The following is a 27,938-nucleotide window of genomic DNA, read 5'->3' as shown; positions in this document are numbered from 1 at the left end:
GCAACACCTTAGCAACCGCCTAGTAACCACCTAGCAACACCTTAGCAACCGCCTAGCAACCACCTAGCAACACCTTAGCAACCGCCTAGCAACCACCTAGCAAAACCTTAGCAACCGCCTAGCAACCACCTAGCAACACCTTAGCAACCGCCCAGCAACCACCTAGCAACACCTTAGCAACCACCTAGCAACCGCCTAGCAACCACCTTAGCAACCACCTAGCAACACCTTAGCAACTGCCTAAAAACCATCTAGCAACACCTTAGCAACCGCCTAGCAACCACCTACCAACTGCCTAGCAACTCCTTAGCAACCCCCTAGCAACACCTTAGCAACCGCCTAGCAACCACCTAGCAACACCTTAGCAACCACCTAGCAACACCTTAGCAACCGCCTAGCAGCCACCTAGCAACACCTTAGCTTTTGCCTAGCAACCACCTAGCAACACCTTGGCAACCACCTAGCAACCACCTATCAACAGCCTAGCAACACCTTAGCAACTGCTTAGCAACACCTTAGTAACCGCCTAGCAACACCTTAGCAACCGCCTAGCAACCACCTAGCAACACCTTAGCAACCACCTAGCAACACCTTAGCAACCGCCTAGCAACCACCTACCAACTGCCAAACAACCGCCTAGCAACTCCTTAGCAACCATCTAGCAACACCTTAGCAACCGCCTAGCAACACCTTAGCAACCACCTAGCAACACCTTAGCAACTGCCTAGCAACTGCCTAGCAACCACCTAGCGACACCTTAGCAACCACCTAGCAACACCTTAGCAACCGCCTAGCAACCACCTAGCAACACCTAAGCAACCGCCTAGCAACCACATAGCAACACCTTAGCAACTGCCTAGCAACCACCTAGCAACACCTAAGCAACCGCCTAGCAACCACATAGCAACACCTTAGCAACTGCCTAGCAACACCTTAGCAACCACCTAGCAACACCCTAGCAACCGCCTAGCAACACCTTAGCAACTGCCTAGCAACCCCCTAGCAACACCTTAGCTTTTGCCTAGCAACCACCTAGCAACACCTTAGCAACCGCCCAGCAGCCACCTAGCAACACCTTAGCAACTGCCTAGCAACCACCTAGCAACACCTTAGCAACCCCCTAGCAACCACCTACCAACTGCCTAGCAACTCCTTAGCAACCCCCTAGCAACACCTTAGCAACCACCTAGCAACCCCCTAGCAACACATTAGCAACCGCCTAGCAACCACCTAGCAACACCTTAGCAACCGCCTAGCAGCCACCTAGCAACACCTTAGCTTTTGCCTAGCAACCACCTAGCAACACCTTGGCAACCACCTAGCAACACCTTAGCAACCACCTAGCAACACCTTAGCAACCACCTAGCAACACCTTAGCAACTGCCTAGCAACACCTTAGCAACCGCCTAGCAACACCTTAGCAACTGCCTAGCAACCACCTAGCAACACCTTAGCAACTGCCTAGCAACCACCTAGCAACTGCCTAGCAACCACCTAGCAAAACCTTGGCAACCGCCTAGCAACCACCTAGCAACACCTTAGCAACCACCTAGCAACACCTTAGCAACCGCCTAGCAACCGCCTAGCAACCACCTAGCAACACCTTAGCAACCGCCCAGCAGCCACCTAGCAACACCTTAGCAACTGCCTAGCAACCACCTAGCAACACCTTAGCAACCACCTAGCAACAGCCTAGCAACCACCTAGCAACACCTTAGCAACTGCCTAGCAACCACCTAGCAACACCTTAGCAGCCGCCTAGCAGCCACCTAGCAACACCTTAGCTTTTGCCTAGCAACCACCTAGCAACACCTTAGCAACCGCCTAGCAACCACCTAGCAACAGCCTAGCAACACCTTAGCAACCACCTAGCAACACCTTAGCAACCGCCTAGCAACCCCCTAGCAACACCTTAGCTTTTGCCTAGCAACCACCTAGCAACACCTTAGCAACCGCCTAGCAGCCACCTAGCAACACCTTAGTTTTTGCCTAGCAACCACCTAGCAACACCTTAGCAACCACCTAGCAACACCTTAGCAACCGCCTAGCAACCACCTAGCAACAGCCTAGCAACCACCTAGCAACACCTTAGCAACCACCTAGCAACACCTTAGCAACCGCCTAGCAACCGCCTAGCAACACCTTAGCAACCACCTAGCAACACCTTAGCAACCGCCTAGCAACACCTTAGCAACCGCCTAGCAACCATCTAGCAACACCTTAGCAACCACCTAGCAACACCTTAGCAACCGCCTTAGCAACCACCTAGCAACACCTTAGCAACCGCCTAGCAACCACCTAGCAACACCTTAGCAACCGCCTAGCAACACCTTAGCAACCGCCTAGCAACCACCTAGCAACACCTTAGCAACCGCCTAGCAACCACCTAGCAACACCTTAGCAACCGCCTAGCAACCACCTAGCAACACCTTAGCAACCATCTAGCAACACCTTAGCAACCGCCTAGCAACCACCTAGCAACACCTTAGCAACCGCCTAGCAACACCTTAGCAACCGCCTAGCAACCACCTAGCAACACCTTAGCAACCGCCTAGCAACCACCTAGCAACACCTTAGCAACCGCCTAGCAACCGCCTAGCAACCACCTAGCAAAACCTTAGCAACCGCCTAGCAACCACCTAGCAACACCTTAGCAACCGCCCAGCAACCACCTAGCAACACCTTAGCAACCACCTAGCAACCGCCTAGCAACCACCTTAGCAACCACCTAGCAACACCTTAGCAACTGCCTAAAAACCGTCTAGCAACACCTTAGCAACCGCCTAGCAACCACCTACCAACTGCCTAGCAACTCCTTAGCAACCCCCTAGCAACACCTTAGCAACCGCCTAGCAACCACCTAGCAACACCTTAGCAACCACCTAGCAACACCTTAGCAAACGCCTAGCAGCCACCTAGCAACACCTTAGCTTTTGCCTAGCAACCACCTAGCAACACCTTGGCAACCACCTAGCAACCACCTATCAACAGCCTAGCAACACCTTAGCAACTGCCTTAGCAACCACCTAGCAACACCTTAGCAACTGCCTTAGCAACCACCTAGCAACACCTTAGCAACCACCTAGCAACACCTTAGCAACCACCTAGCAACACCTTAGCAACCACCTAGCAACACCTTAGCAAAAACCTAGCAACCATCTAGCAACACCTTAGCAAACGCCTAGCAACCACCTAGCAACACCTTAGCAACCACCTAGCAACACCTTAGCAACCGCCTAGCAACCACCTAGCAACACCTTAACAACCACCTAGCAACACCTTAGCAACCGCCTAGCAACACCTAGCAACCGCCTAGTAACCACCTAGCAACACCTTAGCAACCGCCTAGCAACCACCTAGCAACACCTTAGCAACCGCCTAGCAACCACCTAGCAACACCTTAGCAACCGCCCAGCAACCACCTAGCAACACCTTAGCAACCACCTAGCAACCGCCTAGCAACCACCTTAGCAACCACCTAGCAACACCTTAGCAACTGCCTAAAAACCATCTAGCAACACCTTAGCAACCGCCTAGCAACCACCTACCAACTGCCTAGCAACTCCTTAGCAACCCCCTAGCAACACCTTAGCAACCGCCTAGCAACCACCTAGCAACACCTTAGCAACCACCTAGCAACACCTTAGCAACCGCCTAGCAGCCACCTAGCAACACCTTAGCTTTTGCCTAGCAACCACCTAGCAACACCTTGGCAACCACCTAGCAACCACCTATCAACAGCCTAGCAACACCTTAGCAACTGCCTAGCAACACCTTAGTAACCGCCTAGCAACACCTTAGCAACCGCCTAGCAACCACCTAGCAACACCTTAGCAACCACCTAGCAACACCTTAGCAACCGCCTAGCAACCACCTACCAACTGCCAAGCAACCGCCTAGCAACTCCTTAGCAACCATCTAGCAACACCTTAGCAACCGCCTAGCAACACCTTAGCAACCACCTAGCAACACCTTAGCAACTGCCTAGCAACTGCCTAGCAACCACCTAGCGACACCTTAGCAACCACCTAGCAACACCTTAGCAACCGCCTAGCAACCACCTAGCAACACCTAAGCAACCGCCTAGCAACCACATAGCAACACCTTAGCAACTGCCTAGCAACCACCTAGCAACACCTAAGCAACCGCCTAGCAACCACATAGCAACACCTTAGCAACTGCCTAGCAACCACCTAGCAACACCTTAGCAACTGCCTAGCAACACCTTAGCAACCACCTAGCAACACCTTAGCAACCGCCTAGCAACACCTTAGCAACTGCCTAGCAACCCCCTAGCAACACCTTAGCTTTTGCCTAGCAACCACCTAGCAACACCTTAGCAACCGCCCAGCAGCCACCTAGCAACACCTTAGCAACTGCCTAGCAACCACCTAGCAACACCTTAGCAACCACCTAGCAACAGCCTAGCAACCACCTAGCAACACCTTAGCAACTGCCTAGCAACCACCTAGCAACACCTTAGCAGCCGCCTAGCAGCCACCTAGCAACACCTTAGCTTTTGCCTAGCAACCACCTAGCAACACCTTAGCAACCGCCTAGCAACCACCTAGCAACAGCCTAGCAACACCTTAGCAACCACCTAGCAACACCTTAGCAACCGCCTAGCAACCCCCTAGCAACACCTTAGCTTTTGCCTAGCAACCACCTAGCAACACCTTAGCAACCGCCTAGCAGCCACCTAGCAACACCTTAGTTTTTGCCTAGCAACCACCTAGCAACACCTTAGCAACCACCTAGCAACACCTTAGCAACCGCCTAGCAACCACCTAGCAACAGCCTAGCAACACCTTAGCAACCACCTAGCAACACCTTAGCAACCGCCTAGCAACACCTTAGCAACCGCCTAGCAACCATCTAGCAACACCTTAGCAACCACCTAGCAACACCTTAGCAACCGCCTTAGCAACCACCTAGCAACACCTTAGCAACCACCTAGCAACACCTTAGCAACCACCTAGCAACACCTTAGCAACCACCTAGCAACACCTTAGCAACCACCTAGCAACACCTTAGCAACCGCCTAGCAACCATCTAGCAACACCTTAGCAACCGCCTAGCAACCACCTAGCAACGCCTTAGCAACCACCTAGCAACACCTTAGCAACCGCCTAGCAACCACCTAGCAACACCTTAACAACCACCTAGCAACACCTTAGCAACCGCCTAGCAACACCTTAGCAACCGCCTAGTAACCACCTAGCAACACCTTAGCAACCGCCTAGCAACCACCTAGCAACACCTTAGCAACCGCCTAGCAACCGCCTAGCAACCACCTAGCAAAACCTTAGCAACCACCTAGCAACACCTTAGCAACCGCCCAGCAACCACCTAGCAACACCTTAGCAACCACCTAGCAACCGCCTAGCAACCACCTTAGCAACCACCTAGCAACACCTTAGCAACTGCCTAAAAACCATCTAGCAACACCTTAGCAACCGCCTAGCAACCACCTACCAACTGCCTAGCAACTCCTTAGCAACCCCCTAGCAACACCTTAGCAACCGCCTAGCAGCCACCTAGCAACACCTTAGCTTTTGCCTAGCAACCACCTAGCAACACCTTGGCAACCACCTAGCAACCACCTATCAACAGCCTAGCAACACCTTAGCAACTGCCTAGCAACACCTTAGTAACCGCCTAGCAACACCTTAGCAACCGCCTAGCAACCACCTAGCAACACCTTAGCAACCACCTAGCAACACCTTAGCAACCGCCTAGCAACCACCTACCAACTGCCAAGCAACCGCCTAGCAACTCCTTAGCAACCATCTAGCAACACCTTAGCAACCGCCTAGCAACACCTTAGCAACCACCTAGCAACACCTTAGCAACTGCCTAGCAACTGCCTAGCAACCACCTAGCGACACCTTAGCAACCACCTAGCAACACCTTAGCAACCGCCCTAGCAACCACCTAGCAACACCTAAGCAACCGCCTAGCAACCACATAGCAACACCTTAGCAACTGCCTAGCAACCACCTAGCAACACCTAAGCAACCGCCTAGCAACCACATAGCAACACCTTAGCAACTGCCTAGCAACACCTTAGCAACCACCTAGCAACACCTTAGCAACCGCCTAGCAACACCTTAGCATTTGCCTAGCAACCACCTAGCAACACCTTAGCAACCGCCTAGCAACCTCCTAGCAACACCTTAGCATTTGCCTAGCAACCACCTAGCAACACCTTAGCAACTGCCTAGCAACCACCTAGCAACACCTTAGCAACCCCCTAGCAACCACCTACCAACTGCCTAGCAACTCCTTAGCAACCCCCTAGCAACACCTTAGCAACCACCTAGCAACCCCCTAGCAACACATTAGCAACCGCCTAGCAACCACCTAGCAACACCTTAGCAACCGCCTAGCAGCCACCTAGCAACACCTTAGCTTTTGCCTAGCAACCACCTAGCAACACCTTGGCAACCACCTAGCAACACCTTAGCAACCACCTAGCAACACCTTAGCAACCACCTAGCAACACCTTAGCAACTGCCTAGCAACACCTTAGCAACCGCCTAGCAACACCTTAGCAACTGCCTAGCAACCACCTAGCAACACCTTAGCAACCACCTAGCAACACCTTAGCAACCGCCTAGTAACACCTTAGCAACCACCTAGCAACACCTTAGCAACCATCTAGCAACACCTTAGCAACCGCCTAGTAACACCTTAGCAACCACCTAGCAACAGTTGGGGCATAAATGGCCTGAGGTTGTAAAAAGCAGCACAAGCATTGCTCGCAGTTAACAGGAACACGCTGCCGTGACCCGGATTCGAACCGGGGTTGCTGCGGCCACAACACAGAGTACTGACCACTATACGATCACGGCACACCGCTCGCTCACCGATAAGCTCTGCAGCTGCCTGGACACTAAGGGACACTGGTTTGTGACCGTGATTCAAACTGGGATTTCTCTAGCCACAACACAGAGTACGAATGACTGTATGGTCGCGGCAAACCACTGTCGCTCACCCACAGCTACCTGGTCACTAAGTGACAGGGGCTTGTTTGTGAGTTGCAGAGGAGGATTCCAATTACGTATAGGAGGCTTGAAAGAAAAGAGAACAACAACATAAGTGGACGTGCAAAACAACGTAGTCGGCAGGATTCGAACCTGCGCGGGGAAACCCCAATGGATTTCTAGTCCATCGCCTTAACCACTCGGCCACGACTACAGACGTCTGTTTTCTCTCTCCTGCTGAGGTGGCAACCAAGCACAGGGTCAAGAGGGGTAGAGGAAGGTGCACTAGCTCTAGTGCAACTTTTCCGTACAATCTCTGGGAAGCAGGGACAGCATAGCTCTCTAATCTAACAAACTCAGCTAACTTCATGGGCACTCTTTCCACACAAGCTGATGATCTGAATTCAGAGCAACGTGCTCTCGCAGGCCACACCACAATGGACAGCCACCAAGTGATATGAAAAGAGCAACGAGGTCTCTGACAAACAGACAGGCCTTCAACCAAACAGGTACTTGAACCCTGGACCCTCAGATGAAAAGTCTGATGCTCTACCGACTGAGCTATCCGGGCTGCTGAAGCACCTGTTTGCGGAGTTGGACCTCTGCAAGCCCCTTGCTGGCTAACAACACTTTCTCATCACAGCACAGACCTGCGTCCTCTTAAAAAAAACAGATGCAGTCGTCCTCCAGGAAACGGCGTTTCAGAGCTGTGCCATGCCACTGCTGAGCTGCACCGTGAAAGACCTTGAAGTCATTAGGTGTTACTAAAGCCATGGTCCAAAAGCATGGCCAAAAGCACATTTCGCCTGGGCCTTTTGGAACTGTGCTAGCATCAGTCTTGAAAAGAGCTGTGCATAAAGCAACTCTCCAGAAGCAGATGGAGTGGGGAAAATGTGCCACAAAGGGACAGCCAAAACGGACTGGGCGACTTGGAAAAAAAACTATCAAATCCCAATCTTGATGAGCCGTACAAGATGTTGCTGTCGATTTATTGAACGTATCTCTAGGCAACATCAGAGTGTAGGGACTACAAAAAAAGCTAAATTGCGACTAGTAACTAGCAACACCTTAGCAACCACCTAGCAACACCTTAGCAACCACCTAGCAACACCTTAGCAACCGCCTAGCAACCACCTAGCAACACCTTAGCAACCACCTAGCGACACCTTAGCAACCGCCTAGCAACACCTTAGCAACCACCTAGCAACCGCCTAGCAACCACCTAGCAACTCCTTAGCAACCACCTAGCAACACCTTAGCAACCGCCTAGTAACACCTTAGCAACCACCTAGCAACACCTTAGCAACCGCCTAGCAACCACCTAGCAACACCTTAGCAACCGCCTAGCAACCACCTAGCAACACTGTAGCGTGATTTCTGACAGACTGACTTTTATTGTGAGGAGTTGCTAAATGCAAATGTAAACGTCAATAAAAACAAAGAATCAAATTATGTCAGATCCACAAAATAAATCTGAAACATCACCTCCAGTACGTCATGATGACATATTCACAACTCTAATTTATTTGAATAAAATTAGTTTTTTTCTAAATCCATCAAATGTGTGTTACCAAATAGCAACACTGTGCAATAGTGGAACATGCAATATTGCAATGGGTTAGCTATCTAGCAAGGTCAGCTGTGAACTATTAAGTTGTAACAATAACAACATGAATGCTAGTAATATAATGCTGATTAGTCATGTGTTAATGGCATTTGCATTATGGATAAAATCTAGTTTTAAATGGCAATACTACTTTTGAATAGATATGAATAAAGGGAACAGTGTGTTACTTTCTCCGGGATGTCTGGCGGCAGAGTAACAGCTCGTTATTTCATGCTCGAGCAAATGATGAGACGGACAAAGGTGATCGATGCATGCCCTTCTTTTACTTCTTTCAGTGTTTTTAAGTGTACAGTGCAAAACAGCACCAGGGTGGAATTAATAGAGTAAACGTAAAACAAAACCGAGTGAAACTTTCTTCCTCTCCTTCACAGCGCAGCACACACAGAGAGCTCACACATACCGCATCTGCGCCACACTACATTACCCACAATGCACTTCGCCAAGGACTACAACCCCCGTAAAAACTGTCTTAAAGCGGCCACCTCTATTTCCCCTCTCCTGCAACACTACCCCCACTCTGGATGGTGATTAAACTTACACCACTCCAGCACCATAACATGACTGATAAAACATACGTTTAACAAGGTTTTTACAATAGATTCACAGTGTTAATAGAAGGCAGAAATTCATTCAAAACAATGTCCACCCATATAAATATTTTCTTTTTTTTTCTTCTCAAACTGTTCATAGGCAGCTCCATTGTCAAAGCATACAGTCCCACAAAGCAACTCCGCTCAATGAAGGCACTCGCCTGTATATTCCAACCCCACGTGACAGGGTAAACAGTCCATAAGGTTGAAGGATAGCACGGTGCTGAGAGGGGTTAAAGAGTAGCTGTTAAAGAGGTAGCCCTTCCATTGAAGAGTTAATAATTCAGTCCCAACACAACTAGGGAGGTAGTTATTTAAGTCCAGCTAAGTGACCGTCTGACTTTTCCGATACATGGCCTGTAGAAGTGAAAGAGGTTAGAAACAGCCATTGTAAACCAATAAAACAAATCATGCTTAATTAAACATACACTTGGCTTGTTTTCTTAACAGCAAAATGGTAAACAACAAAATCCACCCTGGTTACAAAAAGGAAGCACATAAAATATAATTTTTAACATATGACATGCATCATTTTTTTCGATAGAACAATAACAAGTTGTCAACAAAGTATTATTCCTGGCTCTTTTTTTTCTTTAATTCTTAATACTCAATTAGTCCAGTCTCCAAACCTCTGTGGTGGTCTCCTGACTCGTTGCGGCCTACCCCTCATTTGGCCGTAAACAGTCCCTGCTGAATGTTGTTGCACCGTGCTACCTTTACTCCACTGAACATCCTCTGTGTCCTGCTCTGTTATTGGCACACCTGTGTCATCCAGGAAAGGCATGCTGTCTGGGTCACCGGAATTTCCGGTTTCCTCCTTGAAGAGACAAGACAAATCCAAGTCAAGTTCAGCTCCATCGACTTCCAGATTTGGGGCCGGAACTTCCTGAGGTTGCCAAACTTCTGAGTCTTTGAACACCCAGCTGTTCTCCAGGGGTTGCCGGGAATAGTAGGGTTTGAGTTTGTCATGGTGAACAACTTTCACTTTGGTCCTCTGGTTTTTTTGGATGCGGTACACTAAATCGTCCAGATGTCCCAAGATAAAGTATGGACCATCGTAGCTGGGAAGAAACTTCCTGATTTTGTTTTTCACTCGCTTCGTTCCCTTGACAAGGTACCACACTGCATCACCGACCTTGTAGCGTGTCCTGACTGCTCTCTTGTCATACTGCTTTTTAGCACGCTCTACGGATTCGCCCAGTGCATCCCTTGCAAGCTGATGTGCCAACTCCAATCTTTCTCTCATCTGAACCACATACTGCGGGATTGTTTGACTCAGTGTGTCGTTGGGGGGCATTCCTGTGACCAGGTCAATGGGCTCTGTTATTTCTCGTCCAAAGAGCATCATGTTTGGGGTAAATCCAGTTGAACTGTGCTTAGTCGCTCTGTAAGCCATCACAGCGTAGGGAACCATTAGATCCCACTCCCAATGACATCGCTCAGAGGTTGTGGCTAGGATTTTCTGCAGAGTGGCATTAAATCTCTCGACCTGGCCATCTGACTGAGGCCGGAAAGGTGTTGTACGGGTTTTGTCGATGTCGAGCAGCTTACACATTGTTTGGAAAACCTCAGATTCAAAATTTGTGCCCTGGTCACTATGGAGGGTAAGCGGTGCCCCATAACGGCAGACCCATTCAGCGACAATAACCTCTGCCACAGTGACAGCCTGGTCGTTAGGCAGGGGGTAAGCTTCCACCCACTTACTAAAATAATCCTGCACTACAAGAATGTAACGATTAAAGCGTTCTGTTTCATTCATAGGGCCCATCAAGTCAACAGCAATCCTTTCCATGGGGGCACCCACTCGCACGGTGCCCATGGGTGCCTGAGGCCTCTTCAATGGTCGAGCCTTTGCAGCACAACTGGTGCATGTGCGACACCAAAGTGAAACATCTTCTCGCATTTTGTACCAATAATACCTTGTCTGCAGCCGGTACAGCGTTCGCTCCACTCCAAAATGTCCGCCCACTGGGCCCTCGTGCATTTGGTGCATGATACCTTCCCGGAAAACTCGTGGGAGCATAATCTGGGGATAATACTCAGGACTCTCATTTAGGTAGAACCGCCGCAAAAGAATGTCATCCTTTAGGTACAGTCTCTGCCACTGACTCCAGTAGGCCTTAGCTGCCGGCCCATAAGGTGACACTTCTTCCCAGGAGGGTCGTTCCTTGTTTCCCCTCATCCATCTCCTGATGGGGGCAATATCAGGGTCAGCTGCTTGGGCAGCACACAGGTCATCAGTAGTCCACCCCGAGAATGAAGTAATACTGGTGGTGACGGCAGGTTGTACTACCCCCACTCGACAAGACTCCGGGGTAACAGCTGCAGGTACGTTGTTTACAGATTTGTCGTTGAGGTCACACTGGACTGCCTGGTGACAGAGCTGAGGGCTACTCAAGATGGGATTCTTAAGTTTGCAGGGGCAGGTTGCACGGCATGGCCTACGGGAAAGCACATCAGCGTTTTCATGACAACGCCCAGGACGATGAACAACTTTGAAGTTATACTCCCCAAGTTTTTCGAGCCATCTGGCCAGCTGCCCCTCCGGTTCTCTCATCCTTATTAGCCACTGTAGGCTACTATGGTCGGTGCGTACAGTAAAGGATCTGCCCAGCAAGTACTGACGAAAATGTGTTGTGAATTCCACTACTGCTAAAAGTTCCCTCCGTGTGGTGCAGTAATTCTGTTCAGTTGGCGTCAGACTCCGACTTCCATATGCTAGAACACGTTCCTCCCCTTGTTGCAGTTGAGACAACACAGCTCCAATTCCGAAGTTGCTGGCATCCGTATCTAGAATAAGGTCACCGCTGTCCATAGGGTAACCTAGGATGGGGGCAGTAGTGAGCAGCTCCTTTAATTTATCAAAGGCCTGTTGACTGTCAGGAGTCCAGTGAAATCGGGCATGTTTTCTTAATAGGTTGTGAAGAGGCTTTGCAACTGTGGCGAAGTCTTTGACAAACCGTCTATAGTAGGATGCGAGACCCACAAACTGTCGAACTTCATTAACACTTGTGAGCTGTGGCCATTCTCGAATTTTCCGCACCTTTTCAGGGTCAGTAGCTATACCGTGTTCTGAGACGATGTGGCCCAGGTAGACCACCTGGCGGCGGAAGAGGCAACACTTGGCGGGTTTTAACTTCAGGTTGGCCTGGCGTAGCCTTTCAAACACCTGTGCCAGGCGCTGGAGCATTTCTTTTACATCTTTGCCCAGCACGATGATGTCGTCTAGATACACTAGGCAGATTTCCCACTGCATCCCAGCCAGGACACGATCCATTAAGCGTTGGAACGTCGCGGGGGCGTTGCAAAGGCCAAAGGGCATGACATTCCATGCAAAGAGCCCTTTCCTGCTACAGAATGCAGCTGCCTGTCTCGCCTGTGGAGTCAACTCCACTTGCCAGTAGCCGGAGGCAAGGTCTAATGTGCTAAACCACTTTGCTGTGGACAGAGTATCCAAAGTATCTTGAATTCTTGGGAGTGGGTAGGCGTCTTTTATGGTGCGCTCATTTAGTGTCCGGTAGTCTACACACAGTCGGTATGTTTGGTCTTTTTTTTGCACCATTACAATGGGTGATGCCCAACAGCTATTACTAGGGGCGGCTAGGCCAGAATCAAGGTTCTGCTGGATCTGTTCATCAGCACTTTGCTGTTTCTCAAACGCCATTCTACGTGGTTGCTGTTTCACAGGTGGGCCAGGCCGGGTTTGAATGTCATGTTGGACAAGGTTTGTGCGGCCAAGATCTGTCAGTCCAGTGGAGAAAACATCACCGTAAACATGAAGCAGCTCCACAAGCTCATGCCGTTCTGCTTCGTTCAGATCTCTTGAGCTTTCTGCATACAGCAGCTGTAAGTGACTTGGGACAACTGCAGGATATGACTCTGTTGGTGGCAGCTCTGCAGTTGAGGCCTGAACCACATGAGCAGGCTGGAGGATTCCAGCAATTACTCCCTTCCTCACCTTCACACCAACAGTACCTGGGTTGAACAGTCTAACAGGAACTCGATTGCTTGACTGGGCACCAATTATAATCCGTGCCACCATCACCTGATGCTTCTCCATAAAACCCTTTGTTGGACTCAAAAGGACGTTACCCTGTACTTCCTCGCGGAAATGTGCATTGCCTGGCACAATGTATTCACGTCCTGCTTCAAGGACAACTGTGCGTGCTATACGGACCACATGCACCCGCGGTTTGTTCTTTGGGTTAAAGTACGGAATCTGTTCTCCAAACAGTATAATCTTCTGACTGCCAAAATCAAGGCGTGCCCGTGCCTGCTCCAAGAATGGATGCCCCAGAATGGCCTCAGTGCCCTCAGCCACATCTGCTACAATGAAATTAACACTGACTGTTTGGGTTCCAATTTGCACAGGAACATCCACTTCCCCGAGAACGTCAACATTTATAGGGCTTATTCCCTGCAGGGCCTGTACAGTGGAAAGCTTGAGTGGGGGCCTTACATCAGCCTTGATGGTCTCGTAACAGAGCCGAGGTAACACGCTCCTCCTGGCCCCACTGTCCAACAGAGCACAGACTTCCGTATCATACAATAGCAGATGGATGCACATTTCTGGCCCGCTTCCCTTAACTCTGAGAACTGTGGAGGTAGGCTGGGTTTCTGTAGGCCGAGGAAATGCTGGAGTCGCACGTTCCAGATTGAGCCTGGGTGAGGGACAGTTGCGTCTCATGTGACCAATGCCCTGGCAGTTGTGGCATACAATCTCTTCCCAATTGATTTTAATTTTGTTAAATTTTTGATGGCGAGGTTTGAATTTTGTTTTTGAGTTTTTCTGCCTCCACACATGCGTTGACGGCACTGAACATTCCTCATCACTCTGATCTGGACATTCACGTACTGCTGCGGCTCTAGTTTTTCTCTCCATCGGTCTTACAGCAGATTGCATAAGTTGTGTTACACTAGTGGCGGTTCGACGTGTGGTTTCATACCTGTGAGCAATCTCATAGGCGCGGGCCAGGGTACGTGGTCGCTCCTCCAGCAATCTTTGCACTATATCAGCATCTGCCATGGCGTTAGTGAACACTTCGACACTAATAGAGTCCTGTTCCCTCTCCGAGCGATCTGCATAAGCAATGGAGACTTTTTCGTAAATGTCATCCCTTAATGCATGAAGTGGCTCACCTCCCCTACGGACCCTCTGCCTCAGCTCTATTCCAATTGCAGCGGCGTGTTCGGATGAAGGGCCGTAGGCCGCCTCGACTTCCTCTACTATGCGGGCATAATCCCAACGGCCAGACCTGGGGTTTTTGTGAATCAGTGAACCTGCTGCACCTACTAGACAGAACCTCATCTGCACAGTCATTGTCCTCTCAGACCAGTGGTTAGCTCTAGCGCAATCCTCAAAGCGATTTATAAACTCTCTCCATGAAGCAGAGCCATCAAACTGACCTGGTCGCAGTGTGGGGATCCTTTCTCTGTGATCGCTGCACTCCTCTCCGCTGTCTGACGACATATCATAAAATGTCCGACGTGGTTTCCTCACACGCTGGCTGGATTTAGTACGCTCTGGGAAACAACAGTCATCGACGCTAGAAAAGACAGCATTATTTTCATCCTCACGAATACTATGCTGAGCTGCACAGACATCATGTTTATGTGGTTGACGATTTATTGTAGGTGTGCCTTGAAGTGTCCGTTTGGCCATAAAATCGGTGCACACTGAGTGTGAGTAATTTAAATTTGCTGGTGTACTTTGTGTATAGCACTGTGTATCGATTCCACTGTCTTGCATATTCTCATTTTCCACCCCACTAATAAATGGATTAGTTGTTCTTACTGTTTGCTGTGATGATTGTGACTTGTAGCAACAGGTGGGCCTGCTCATTGAAATGGATGTAGGACACGGGGCAAGATTGCATTTGAATGGATTGTTATTACTATCAGTCTTTGACATTTGAGCATCCATTTCATTTAGCCAGTCAACAAATGATATATGTGTTCGTTTTTCATCCTTGTCTGTCTTTTCTGACATCGCAGCATTCCACAGGCTGTTTGTATTTAAATGAGAATGTTTCCTCACCACTCGCGTTCTCTCCCGAGTGTCCGCCATTTTCACTCCTTCTCCAACAACGTCTGGTTCAGTTTTACAGTTTGCAAATGTCCGTTTAACTCACCATCTGCAACGAACGAATCCCGGACTCGAGCCCCCAATGTTACTTTCTCCGGGATGTCTGGCGGCAGAGTAACAGCTCGTTATTTCATGCTCGAGCAAATGATGAGACGGACAAAGGTGATCGATGCATGCCCTTCTTTTACTTCTTTCAGTGTTTTTAAGTGTACAGTGCAAAACAGCACCAGGGTGGAATTAATAGAGTAAACGTAAAACAAAACCGAGTGAAACTTTCTTCCTCTCCTTCACAGCGCAGCACACACAGAGAGCTCACACATACCGCATCTGCGCCACACTACATTACCCACAATGCACTTCGCCAAGGACTACAACCCCCGTAAAAACTGTCTTAAAGCGGCCACCTCTATTTCCCCTCTCCTGCAACAAGTGTATTAGCGAGCACCACCATGTTCTATGGTAAGTGAAAGAAGAAAAGGACAGAACTGGCTCCTCCTGCAGATGAAAGTGAGGATGAGATGGGTTTTAGTGACCATTAGAATGATGCAGACTGGACATTCAAGTACAGAAAGTGATATAGGCAAAAAATTCTATTTAATCATCATCTGTCATGAAAATGTGTGTAGTTTTGCATGCTTTAATAATGTATCTTTAGACTGGGTATATATTATACGCTTAATAATCATTTTTAGACTGTGTGTGTGAGTGTGGATATATATATATATATATAATTATTATTTAAAATAAAAATGATTACATTATATTAAAGTATTATTATTGATAATTATATCCAGTTCCCTTAAAACTTTGCTCAAATAAAAAACCAAAAAGTAAATAACTGCTTGGTCAGACAAGTTTTCAGGACATTTCAGCACAACACTGTTTAACTAACTGCCCGATGGCCTTAAATGTTTATGCACCTTCTAAAATGATTTTTTATATTTATAGATGTCACAGTCAAACACCCGTAAAAAACACAATCTAGGAAGCGTGGAGGGTGAAGGTAAGCCTATCTGTTACCTCTTTAAACTGCTAACTTCATACAGTATAATTATATAAATGTTAACACTGTATACAAAAGATGAAATATAACTGTCACCCTGTTTTACTTCCAGTAAATACAACGAAACCAATAAAGCAAGAAATACTGATGTGGCAGAACAAGGCAGAAGTGTTACAAAATAAAGTTAATGAGCTGGAAGCCTTGAACAGTGAACTTCGCCAGCAAGTAGTGGAGCTTTCAATGCAGCAGCAAAGTAAGAGCTGAACATATTGTTTTGTATAATGTATGAGTTAATACAGACACTGTGTATATTAGTTTGTAGAGATTAGACTGGTTGTTAGTGGTTTTCATGTTTTTATTCTTAAAGTGTATTTTAAGCACTGTTTCTAATAGTATATTGCTAAAAACTTCATAGAAATGTGGATATTACATTTGTATTGATTTTACATTCAGATGATCTGATTCCTGGTACATCAGTTGGACGTGAAGAATCCAGTGCTGTTGACCTATTTAGTGATGAGAAAGCATCAACGGATGTAGAGTCATCAGTGACAGACGAATCCTGTGATGACACCTCCTCGAGTTCCAGTTCAGAAGAGACTCAGAGAAGAAAAACTAAAGCAAGAAACAGAGAAAGAACAAGAAGAAGAAGGACAAGAAGAATAAATATGACAAGATAAAACGAGGTCCAGTTTAATTTTATGGTAGTTATTTCTGTTTACATCATAATAATTCTCTCACACACACATACAGTTCATGCTCACTCTCTTATACACTCACACATCACACACACACACTTGCACACTCTCACTCACACACATATTGTACACACACTTGTTGCGTACACACTCTCACTTACACACTCACTCTTGTACATGCTCTCTCACACACACCTACATTCTATCTCTCTGTCTCATACTTTTTTCACGCTCTTACACACACACACACAGATGTGCCAGTGTTAATGATACTTCTTTCTATAGTTTTACGTGCTCATTAGGCTCAGGATAGGTGGTTGCATTGTGATTATTTGGTCATGAAGGTATTAATTGTTTTAAATAGTTTTTCAGCTAATAATGTTCGTGATGTCATACAGCGCTAGAAAAGGCTTTTGAAGCTGACAAGACGTGGAGCAACCATGACCAGAGCATTCCAGAGAGAAGGTGTCTCTTGAAATACAGTGGCCCAGCTCGCTCCAGCTGCAGAGCTGTACTTTGCTAACAGGGAGCAATTTAACAGCATCAGCTTCACAGCAGGAAAATGAACAGAGTTCGCTCAAAAGTGTAGAGAGCTCATTGTTGGAGATGTTCACATAAAAGTCCTATCAATGAAAAGGAAGGGTTCACTTTTGCCTTTTTGTCTGAATAAGTGATTAGAGTAGATTTGCTATGTCGCTTATTGTTAAGGCCATGTTTATTGTGTGTTTCTTTGTTCAATAATGTTTCTGTTTACTGTTAAAATGTAGAAGCAAAAAAGTGCAGCACAATAAGCTCAGCTTATAATGCCAAAAATATATATTATATTGAGATCAGATGCAAAAACCTTTAAAAAATGCCGTCTAAATTCATTAAATTTATTTCCCTTTTTTAATCCTGGGTCACCACAGCAGAATGAACCACCAACTTATTCAGCATATGTTTTACATGGCAGATGCCCTTTCCGCTGCAACCCATTACTGGGAAACATCCATACACACTCATTCTCACACATATTCACTACGGACAATTTGAGCTTACTCAATTCACCTGTACCACATGTCTTTGGACTTGTGGGGTAAACTGGAGCACTGGAAGGAAGCCCACGCCAACATGGTATGCCACAGAAATGCCACCTGACCCAGCCGAGGCTCAAACCATCAACCTTCTTGCTGTGGGGCGAACATGTTACCCACTGCGCCACCATGTCACCTCGTCATCTAAATTGTATTTCTAAAATTAGTTATTTTTCAGCCGACTATGTTAAAGACAATGAAAAAAACAATTCTTTGCCACAAAATAGTTAAATTACTGAACTGAGCCTGAAAAAAATTATGAATTTTAGAAAAAAAAAATTATATAGCGGCTGCATGGTGGTGCAGTGGGTAGCACGTTCGCCTCACAGGAAGAAGGGTCACTGGTTCGAGCCTCGGCTGGGTCAGTTGGTGTTTCTGTGTGGAGTTTGCATGTTCTCCCGGTGTTCGCGTTGGTTTCCTCTGGGTGCTCCGGTTCCCCCCACAAGTCCAAAAACATGTGGTAGAGGTGAATTGGGTTGGCTAAATTGTCCTTAGTTCATGTGTGTGAATGATTGTGTATGGATGTTTCCCAGTGATGGGTTGCAGCTGTAAGGGCATCCGTTGCATAAAAAGACAGGCGCGTCATCATATCCTCAGTTTGTTAATTCACGTCCGCCATTTTCAGCGTGAGTCTAAGCGATATAATTAAAGTAAGACGCTAGCTCTATTTTTAGATGCAAGGCTCATTGGGCTCAACACAAGAGCAATATTCTCCACATTATCGCTCTAATCGGAATTATTGGTTGTATCTTTAGGTAGGTTTGCAAACATGTGTACTTCTCATTGAGTCTACCTTATACTTCAGTCGTTTGCATTTCTCGCGATCCCAGAAGCTCCCAGTGATCTTAACTAGCATGCGTTTTAGAATTCTAAACATCGGTTTCTATCAGGGTACACTCAAGTCGACGGCTGGGCGCCTCGGACCGCTGCAGACTTGAATTGCCGTTGTGTGTACCCTGATAGAAACCTATGTTTAGAATTAAAAAATGCGTGGCGCGATGATTCGGGACGCTTCATGTTTCTGCCGCTCCACAGAGAGTGTCTGGTGTGCCGTGTCACGGCTTCGAGCCGCGCATCCAGTGCCTCAGTAAAAGTTAATTCAGTGTGCGTGGTTATTAGTTTCTGTGTACAAGCTCGGCACTTGAAACTAGCACACAGTTGGCTGTAAAACTGTACAAAGACACATATGATTTTGTACTCTCTGCTTGGTCTGTGTCCGAGTCGTACATGTACGACTGATTGCTGAACCTCTCACTCCTGCTCCTTCTCTGTCTGCCTGTCAGACTCTGTTGCAAACGCAGAGCTCATGGCCCCGCCCCTTGTTATGTTGGCGGGAAGCCGAAACTAATTTACATGTGAAGCAACACACCCATAAATCAGCGAACTGTGGACACACCCTCAACATGACACTTTTTAACACATTATAATAAAAAAATCTGAATTGTGTTTTAAACTGAACCTAAACTGGCACACTCAGAAGAACCATAATATTAATATTAAATCTTAAAAAAGAGGTAACTATATGTGCCCTTTAAAGTAAAATAACTGTCTACTGAAAGTTAGGTTTAAATGCAACAAATAGTTAATTGAACACTCTTAGATTGTACCTAACCCTAATTTTATATTTGATTAAAGTTCATGTCTCGCGTAGCTACTTATAGGCATCTGAATGTTTACTCAAAGTCTATTCATAAGCTGGATAATAACTACATGCAGACAATAACAACAACATCTTGGTGGTCAATGTTCTGAAAAACTTGTTTGAGGATTTGTTGCATATCTACTAATACATTGTTGAACATCTAGAACCTAATTTGGTAACACGTAACTTACCAAGTTTATTAAATGTTGAGGATTTGTTGCATATCTACTGATACACTGTTGAACATCTAGAACCTAAATGTTGAGGATTTGTTGCATATCTACTGATACACTGTTGAACATCTAGAACCTAAATTGGTAACACTTATCTTACCGAAAGTTTAATAAATGTTTACATGCTGTAGACATTGTATTGATTGCCTAAGAACATTTAAAGACAATCTACAGATACTATCCAGATAAAAGTAAACAGATAAGAACTTAAAAAGTAACTTACGGTCAGCAGACTATCTAAAGGGGGACCATCAAAATAAAGTGTTACCCGGCTCCTTTTCGTTGGCATCTTGCTGAAGGCATAAAAAAAATCGATGACAAATGATTGGCGAAATGGCCCAGTGGCCAAGGGATAAGGCATCAACCTCCGGGGCTTGGGATTGTTGGTTCAAGTCCATCTGGGTTGTCTTTGAAGGTCTCACTTCAATTTGGGAGCAATGTTTGGTGGATGAAACACGGTAGCTGTGAAAACCTTCTTGAGATGTGTTTGCATGTCATTAACTTCCTGCATTGCCATGCATATTGCCTGTTATGACTAAAAGGGTACCTAACGCGAAAGGCCATTTTGAATCCTGCATGGTGCCTACAGAGAAGAGACTGTGTACAAAGACAAAAATGGTGCTTACATATAAAGCTGGTGGGTTGTTCAAGATCCATAAACAACTTCCTGAGCCATACATCAGATTTGACAAAGGTTAGTATTGACCCAGTGGCCTAATGGATAAGGCATCAGCCTTTGAAGTTGGCGATTGTGGGTTGAAGTCTTATCTGGGTTGGTTTATATTTAAGTTGTGTGAAACAATTCCGACTGGTCTTCTCAAAACTTAGGCTTGATGATCTGAGGACAATAGTTAGCTTCGAATTCTCAGGCTTGCTGCACACTTCAAATAAGATTCATCCAATCTTGCTTGAATCTCACTGTCACGTTACAAACCTAAATGGTTCCGCTAAGCTTTGGTAATGGAGATCTTGACTTCAAGTACCCCGTGGCTTTCAACTAATGCTTTCAAGCAATGCTTGTGCCGTGGCCACCTCAGGCCATTTATGCCCCAACTGTGCAGCGTTCAATGTTGCCCACATTCAGCAGAAAAAGTCAACGGGCTGCCACTATGTGTAGTCGTGGCCGAGAGGTTAAGGCGATGGGCTTGAAATCCATTGGAGTCTCCCCGTGCAGGTTCGAACCCTACCGACTACAGAACAGCCAGCTGCTTTTGCTGGGTTCAAATCCCTGTTCGGGCGAAGGCCTGTCTGTTTGTCAGAGACCTCGTTGTTCTTTTCATATCACTTGGTGGCTGTCCATTGTGGTGTGGCCTGCGAGAGCACGTTGCTCTGAATTCAGATCATCAGCTTGTGTGAAAAGAGTGCCCATGAAGTTAGCTGAGTGTGTTAGATTAGAGAGCTATGCTGTCCCTGCTTCCCAGAGATTGTACGGAAAAGTTGCACAAGAGCTAGTGCACCTTCCTCTACCCCTGTTGACCCTGTGCTTGGTCGCCACCTCAGCAGGAGAGAGAAAGCAGACGCCTGTAGTCGTGGCCGAGTGGTTAAGGCGATGGACTAGAAATCCATTGGGGTTTCCCCGCGCAGGTTCGAATCCTGCCGACTACGTTGTTTTGCACGTCCACTTATGTTGTTGTTCTCGTTTCTTTCAAGCCTTCTATACGTAATTGCAATTCTCCTCTGCATCTCACAAACAAGCCCCTGTCACTAAGTGACCAGGCAGCTGTGGGTGAGCGACAGTGGTTTGCCGCGACCGTACAGTGATCCGTACTCTGTGTTGTGGCCAGAGAAATCCCAGTTTGAATCCCGGTCACAAACCAGTGTCCCTTAGTGTCCAGGCAGCTGCAGAGCTTATCGGTGAGCGAGCGGTGTGCCGTGATCGTATAGTGGTCAGTACTCTGCGTTGTGGCTGCAGCAACCCCGGTTCGAATCCAGGTCACCACAGTGTGTTCCTGTTAACTGCGAGCAATGCTTGTGCCGCTTTTTACAACCTCAGGCGATTTATGCCCCTAATGTGCTGCGTTTAATGTTGCCCACATTCAGCAGAAAAAGTCAACGGGCTGCCGCCATGCGTAGTCGTGGCCGAGAGGTTAAGGCGATGGACTTGAAATCCATTGGGGTCTCCCCGCGCAGGTTCGAACCCTGCCGACTACGGAACAGCCAGCTGCTTTTGCTTTTTCTCTTTGTGAGAGGAACTGTGGCTTTTGCGACGTTTGGTTGCGGGCCTGCGTGTTTAATCCCATATTGAATAATTCAAGTCCAGCGACTGGTCGCAATTTAGCTTTTTTTGTAGTCCCTACACTCTGATGTTGCCTAGAGAAACGTTCAATAAATCGACAGCAACATCTTGTACGGCTCATCAAGATTGGGATTTGATAGTTTTTTTCCAAGTCGCCCAGTCCTTTTTGGCTGTCCCTTTGTGGCACATTTTCCCCACTCCATCTGCTTCTGGAGAGTTGCTTTATGCACAGCTCTTTTCAAGACTGATGCTAGCACAGTTCCAAAGGCCCAGGCGAAATGTGCTTTTGGCCATGCTTTGGACCATGGCTTTGGTAACACCTAATGACTTCAAGGTCTTTCACGGTGCAGCTCAGCAGTGGCATGGCACAGCTCTGAAACGCCGTTTCCTGGAGGACGACTGCATCTGTTTTTTTTAAGAGGACGCAGGTCTGTGCTGTGATGAGAAAGTGTTGTCAGCCGGCAAGGGGCTTGCAGAGGGCCAACTCCGCAAACAGGTGCTTCCACAGACAGGAGCCCGGATAGCTCAGTCGGTAGAGCATCAGACTTTTAATCTGAGGGTCCAGGGTTCAAGTCCCTGTTCGGGCGAAGGCCTGTCTGTTTGTCAGAGACCTTGTTGTTCTTTTCATATCACTTGGTGGCTGTCCATTGTGGTGTGGCCTGCGAGAGCACGTTGCTCTGAATTCAGATCATCAGCTTGTGTGAAAAGAGTGCCCATGAAGTTAGCTGAGTGTGTTAGATTAGAGAGCTATGCTGTCCCTGCTTCCCAGAGATTGTACGGAAAAGTTGCACAAGAGCTAGTGCACCTTCCTCTACCCCTGTTGACCCTGTGCTTGGTCGCCACCTCAGCAGGAGAGAGGAAGCAGACGCCTGTAGTCGTGGCCGAGTGGTTAAGGCGATGGACTAGAAATCCATTGGGGTTTCCCCGCGCATGTTCGAATCCTGCCGACTACGTTGTTTTGCACGTCCACTTATGTTGTTGTTCTCTTTTCTTTCAAGCCTTCTATACGTAATTGCAATTCTCCTCTGCATCTCACAAACAAGCCCCTGTCACTTAGTGACCAGGCAGCTGTGGGTGAGCGACAGTGGTTTGCCGCGACCGTACAGTGATCCGTACTCTGTGTTGTGGCCAGAGAAATCCCAGTTTGAATCCCGGTCACAAACCAGTGTCCCTTAGTGTCCAGGCAGCTGCAGAGCTTATCGGTGAGCGAGCGGTGTGCCGTGATCGTATAGTGGTCAGTACTCTGCGTTGTGGCCGCAGCACCCCGGTTCGAATCCAGGGTCACCACAGCGTGTTCCTGTTAACTGCGAGCAATGCTTGTGCCGCTTTTTACAACCTCAGGCCATTTATGCCCCTACTGTGCTGCGTTCAATGTTGCCCACATTCAGCAGAAAAAGTCAACGGGCTGCTGCCATGCGTAGTCGTGGCCGAGAGGTTAAGGCGATGGACTTGAAATCCATTGGGGTCTCCCCACGCAGGTTCGAACCCTGCCGACTACGGAACAGCCAGCTGCTTTTGCTTTTTCTCTTTGTGAGAGGAACTGTGGCTTTTGCGATGTTTGGTTGCGGGCCTGCGTGTTTAATCCCATATTGAATAATTCAAGTCCAGCGACTAGTCGCAATTTAGCTTTTTTTTGTAGTCCCTACACTCTGATGTTGCCTAGAGAAACGTTCAATAAATCGACAGCAACATCTTGTACGGCTCATCAAGATTGGGATTTGATAGTTTTTTTTCCAAGTCGCCCAGTCCTTTTTGGCTGTCCCTTTGTGGCACATTTTCCCCACTCCATCTGCTTCTGGAGAGTTGCTTTATGCACAGCTCTTTTCAAGACTGATGCTAGCACAGTTCCAAAAGGCCCAGGCGAAATGTGCTTTTGGCCATGCTTTTGGACCATGGCTTTGGTAACACCTAATGACTTCAAGGTCTTTCACGGTGCAGCTCAGCAGTGGCATGGCACAGCTCTGAAACGCCATTTCCTGGAGGAAGACTGCATCTGTTTTTTTTAAGAGGACGCAGGTCTGTGCTGTGATGAGAAAGTGTTGTCAGCAGGCAAGGGGCTTGCAGAGGGCCAACTCCGCAAACAGGTGCTTCCACAGACAGGAGCCCGGATAGCTCAGTCGGTAGAGCATCAGACTTTTAATCTGAGGGTCCAGGGTTCAAGTTCCTGTTCGGGCGAAGGCCTGTCTATTTGTCAGAGACCTTGTTGTTCTTTTCATATCACTTGGTGGCTGTCCATTGTGGTGTGGCCTGCGAGAGCACGTTGCTCTGAATTCAGATCATCAGCTTGTGTGAAAAGAGTGCCCATGAAGTTAGCTGAGTGTGTTAGATTAGAGAGCTATGCTGTCCCTGCTTCCCAGAGATTGTACGGAAAAGTTGCACAAGAGCTAGTGCACCTTCCTCTACCCCTGTTGACCCTGTGCTTGGTCGCCACCTCAGCAGGAGAGAGAAAGCAGACGCCTGTAGTCGTGGCCGAGTGGTTAAGGCGATGGACTAGAAATCCATTGGGGTTTCCCCGCGCAGGCTCGAATCCTGCCGACTATGTTGTTTTGCACGTCCACTTATGTTGTTCTTCTCTTTTCTTTCAAGCCTTCTATACGTAATTGCAATTCTCCTCTGCATCTCACAAACAAGCCCCTGTCACTTAGTGACCAGGCAGCTGTGGGTGAGCGACAGTGGTTTGCCGCGACCGTACAGTGATCCGTACTCTGTGTTGTGGCCAGAGAAATCCCAGTTTGAATCCCGGTCACAAACCAGTGTCCCTTAGTGTCCAGGCAGCTGCAGAGCTTATCGGTGAGCGAGCGGTGTGCCGTGATCGTATAGTGGTCAGTACTCTGCGTTGTGGCCGCAGCAACCCCGGTTCGAATCCAGGTCACCACAGCGTGTTCCTGTTAACTGCGAGCAATGCTTGTGCCGCTTTTTACAACCTCAGGCCATTTATGCCCCTACTGTGCTGCGTTCCAATGTTGCCCCACATTCAGCAGAAAAAAGTCAATGGGCTGCCGCCATGCGTAGTCGTGGCCGAGAGGTTAAGGCGATGGACTTGAAATCCATGTGGGTCTCCCCGTGCAGGTTCGAACCCTGCCGACTACCGGAACAGTCAGCTGCTTTGCTTTTTCCTCTTTGTGAGAGGAACTGTGGCTTTTGCGACGTTTGGTTGCGGGCCTGCGTGTTTAATTCCATATTGAATAATTCAAGTCCAGCGACTAGTCGCAATTTAGCTTTTTTTGTAGTCCTACACTCTGATGTTGCCTAGAGAACGTTCAATAAATCGACAGCAACATCTTGTACGGCTCATCAAGATTGGGATTTGATAGTTTTTTTTCCAAGTCGCCCAGTCCTTTTTGGCTGTCCCTTTGTGGCACATTTTCCACACTCCATCTGCTTCTGGAGAGTTACTTTATGCACAGCTCTTTTCAAGACTGATGCTAGCACAGTTCCAAAAGGCCCAGGCGAAATGTGCTTTTGGCCATGCTTTTAGACCATGGCTTTGGTAACACCTAATGACTTCAAGGTCTTTCACGGTGCAGCTCAGCAGTGGCATGGCACAGCTCTGAAACGCCGTTTCCTGGAGGCGACTGCATCTGTTTTTTTAAGAGGACGCAGGTCTGTGCTATGATGAGAAAGTGTTGTCAGCCGGCAAGGGGCTTGCAGAGGGCCAACTCCGCAAACAGGCGCTTCAGCAGACAGGAGCCCGGATAGCTCAGTCGGCAGAGCATCAGACTTTTAATCTGAGGGTCCAGGGTTCAAGTCCCTGTTCGGGCGGAGGCCTGTCGGTTTGTCAGAGACCTCGTTGTTATTTTCATATCACTTGGTGGCTGTCCATTGTGGTGTGGCCTGCGAGAGCACGTTGCTCTGAATTCAGATCATCAGCTTGTGTGAAAAGAGTGCCCATGAAGTTAGCTGAGTGTGTTAGATTAGAGAGCTATGCTGTCCCTGCTTCCCAGAGATTGTACGGAAAAGTTGCACAAGAGCTAGTGCACCTTCCTCTACTCCTGTTGACCCTGTGCTTGGTTGCCACCTCAGCAGGAGAGAAAAAGCATACGTCTGTAGTTGTGGCTGAGTGGTTAAGGCGATGGACTAAAAATCAATTGGGGTTTCCCCGCGCAGGTTCGAATCCTGCCGATTATGTTGTTTTGCATGTCCACTTATGTTGTTGTTCTCTTTTCTTTCAAGCCTTCTATACGTAATTGCAATTCTCCTCTGCATCTCACAAACAAGCCCCTGTCACTTAGTGACCAGAAAGCTGTGGGTGAGCGACAGTGGTTTGCCGCGACCGTACAGTGATCCGTACTCTGTGTTGTGGCCAGGGAAATCCCAGTTTGAATCCCGGTCACAAACCAGTGTCCCTTAGTGTCCAGGCAGCTGCAGAGCTTATTGGTGAGCGAGCGACGTGCCGTGATCTTATAGTGGTCAGTACTCTGCGTTGTGGCCGCAGCAACCCCGGTTTGAATCAAGGTCACGGCAGCGTGTTCCTGTTAACTGCGAGCAATACTTGTGCCGCTTTTTACAACCTCAGGCCATTTATGCCCCAACTGTGCTGCATTCAATGTTGCCCACATTCAGCAGAAAAAGTCAACGGAGTGACACCATGCGTAGTCGTGGCCAAGAGGTTAAGGTGATGGGCTTGAAATCCATTGGAGTCTCCCCGCACAGGTTTGAACCCTGCCGACTACGGAACTGCTTTTGCTTTTTCTCTCTGTGAGAGGAACTGTGGCTTTTGTGACATTTGGTTGCGGGCCTGCGTGTTTAATCCCATATTGAATAATTCAAGTCCAGCGACTAGTCGCAATTTAGCTTTTTTTTGTAGTCCCTACACTCTGATGTTGCCTAGAGAAACGTTCAATAAATCGACAGCAACATCTTGTACGGCTCATCAAGATTGGGATTTGATAGTTTTTTTCCAAGTCGCCCAGTCCTTTTTGGCTGTCCCTTTGTGGCACATTTTCCCCACTCCATCTGCTTCTGGAGAGTTGCTTTATGCACAGCTCTTGCTAGCACAGTTCCAAAAGGCCCAGGCGAAATGTGCTTTTGGCCATGCTTTTGGACCATGGCTTTGGTAACAACTAATGACTTCAAGGTCTTTCACGGTGCAGCTCAGCAGTGGCATGGCACAGCTCTGAAACACCGTTTCCTGGAGCACGACTGCATCTGTTTTTTTTAAGAGGACGCAGGTCTGTGCTGTGATGAGAAAGTGTTGTCTGGAGGTTATTGATTTGTCCAAAAATACTTACTTATACATTGTTTCATTTTTACTTAAAGAAAAGTATACACTACTTATGTGAATCTGTGAGAAGAGAATTGTGGGTAATCTGGTAAAGGGGGCGGAGTCACAACGCTGAACGGCAGAGAAAAGGGTTGAGATTGGGATGTATTTATTGGGCTGTACAGGGATTGGGGTAAGGTAATGAAGAATGCAAGGGCACTGAAACCATATTTTGACAGAAATCCAAGGTCAGCTATGCTGCCGTTTTTAGACTCAGGCATTCTGTCTAGTTTCTCTCCAACAAAACCAGAAGAAACTTGTTGCAGTTAATGTTGAACAATGAAGCCTGGTTTATACTTCTGTGTCAAGTGATCAGCGTGATCCACGGCGCAAGCCTTGCGCGTAGCCGTGCAACTTATACTTCTGCGCACTATTTCTGTTGCTCTTCAATACACTTCCGAAACGCTAACTGGCAGTAGGTTTTTATGTTTCTCTGTGTTGAGTTTCTTCGCTGGTGTTTTGTTTTTTTCTAAACGCTTCCTTAATGTGCAAGTGGCTCAAA

The 27,938-nt window shown here is 47.6% G+C and overlaps 11 non-coding genes across 11 annotated transcripts; 9 read left to right on the top strand and 2 right to left on the bottom strand.

Annotated features, from left to right (window-relative positions):
• Positions 1–6,782: 6,782 nt before the first annotated feature.
• On the bottom strand, positions 6,783–6,854 carry trnah-gug (transfer RNA histidin (anticodon GUG)). Its single transcript has one exon. It is a non-coding gene; the product is annotated as a tRNA-His (tRNA).
• A 264-nt stretch (positions 6,855–7,118) lies between these two features.
• Positions 7,119–7,200, bottom strand: trnas-aga (transfer RNA serine (anticodon AGA)). The gene has a single exon. It is a non-coding gene; the product is annotated as a tRNA-Ser (tRNA).
• A 14,260-nt stretch (positions 7,201–21,460) lies between these two features.
• Positions 21,461–21,542, top strand: trnas-aga (transfer RNA serine (anticodon AGA)). Its single transcript has one exon. It is a non-coding gene; the product is annotated as a tRNA-Ser (tRNA).
• A 464-nt stretch (positions 21,543–22,006) lies between these two features.
• On the top strand, positions 22,007–22,088 carry trnas-uga (transfer RNA serine (anticodon UGA)). Its single transcript has one exon. It is a non-coding gene; the product is annotated as a tRNA-Ser (tRNA).
• Positions 22,089–22,687: 599 nt separating this feature from the next.
• trnak-uuu (transfer RNA lysine (anticodon UUU)) lies at positions 22,688–22,760 on the top strand. Its single transcript has one exon. It is a non-coding gene; the product is annotated as a tRNA-Lys (tRNA).
• A 284-nt stretch (positions 22,761–23,044) lies between these two features.
• Positions 23,045–23,126, top strand: trnas-aga (transfer RNA serine (anticodon AGA)). The gene has a single exon. It is a non-coding gene; the product is annotated as a tRNA-Ser (tRNA).
• Positions 23,127–23,590: 464 nt separating this feature from the next.
• trnas-uga (transfer RNA serine (anticodon UGA)) lies at positions 23,591–23,672 on the top strand. Its single transcript has one exon. It is a non-coding gene; the product is annotated as a tRNA-Ser (tRNA).
• A 603-nt stretch (positions 23,673–24,275) lies between these two features.
• On the top strand, positions 24,276–24,348 carry trnak-uuu (transfer RNA lysine (anticodon UUU)). The gene has a single exon. It is a non-coding gene; the product is annotated as a tRNA-Lys (tRNA).
• Positions 24,349–25,181: 833 nt separating this feature from the next.
• trnas-uga (transfer RNA serine (anticodon UGA)) lies at positions 25,182–25,263 on the top strand. The gene has a single exon. It is a non-coding gene; the product is annotated as a tRNA-Ser (tRNA).
• Positions 25,264–25,862: 599 nt separating this feature from the next.
• Positions 25,863–25,935, top strand: trnak-uuu (transfer RNA lysine (anticodon UUU)). Its single transcript has one exon. It is a non-coding gene; the product is annotated as a tRNA-Lys (tRNA).
• A 284-nt stretch (positions 25,936–26,219) lies between these two features.
• Positions 26,220–26,301, top strand: trnaf-aaa (transfer RNA phenylalanine (anticodon AAA)). Its single transcript has one exon. It is a non-coding gene; the product is annotated as a tRNA-Phe (tRNA).
• Positions 26,302–27,938: the final 1,637 nt, after the last annotated feature.

This window comes from Danio aesculapii, chromosome 4 (assembly GCF_903798145.1).
Source record: "Danio aesculapii chromosome 4, fDanAes4.1, whole genome shotgun sequence".
NCBI classification, from domain to species: domain Eukaryota; kingdom Metazoa; phylum Chordata; class Actinopteri; order Cypriniformes; family Danionidae; genus Danio; species Danio aesculapii.
This window is presented reverse-complemented; position numbering and strand designations above follow the sequence as displayed.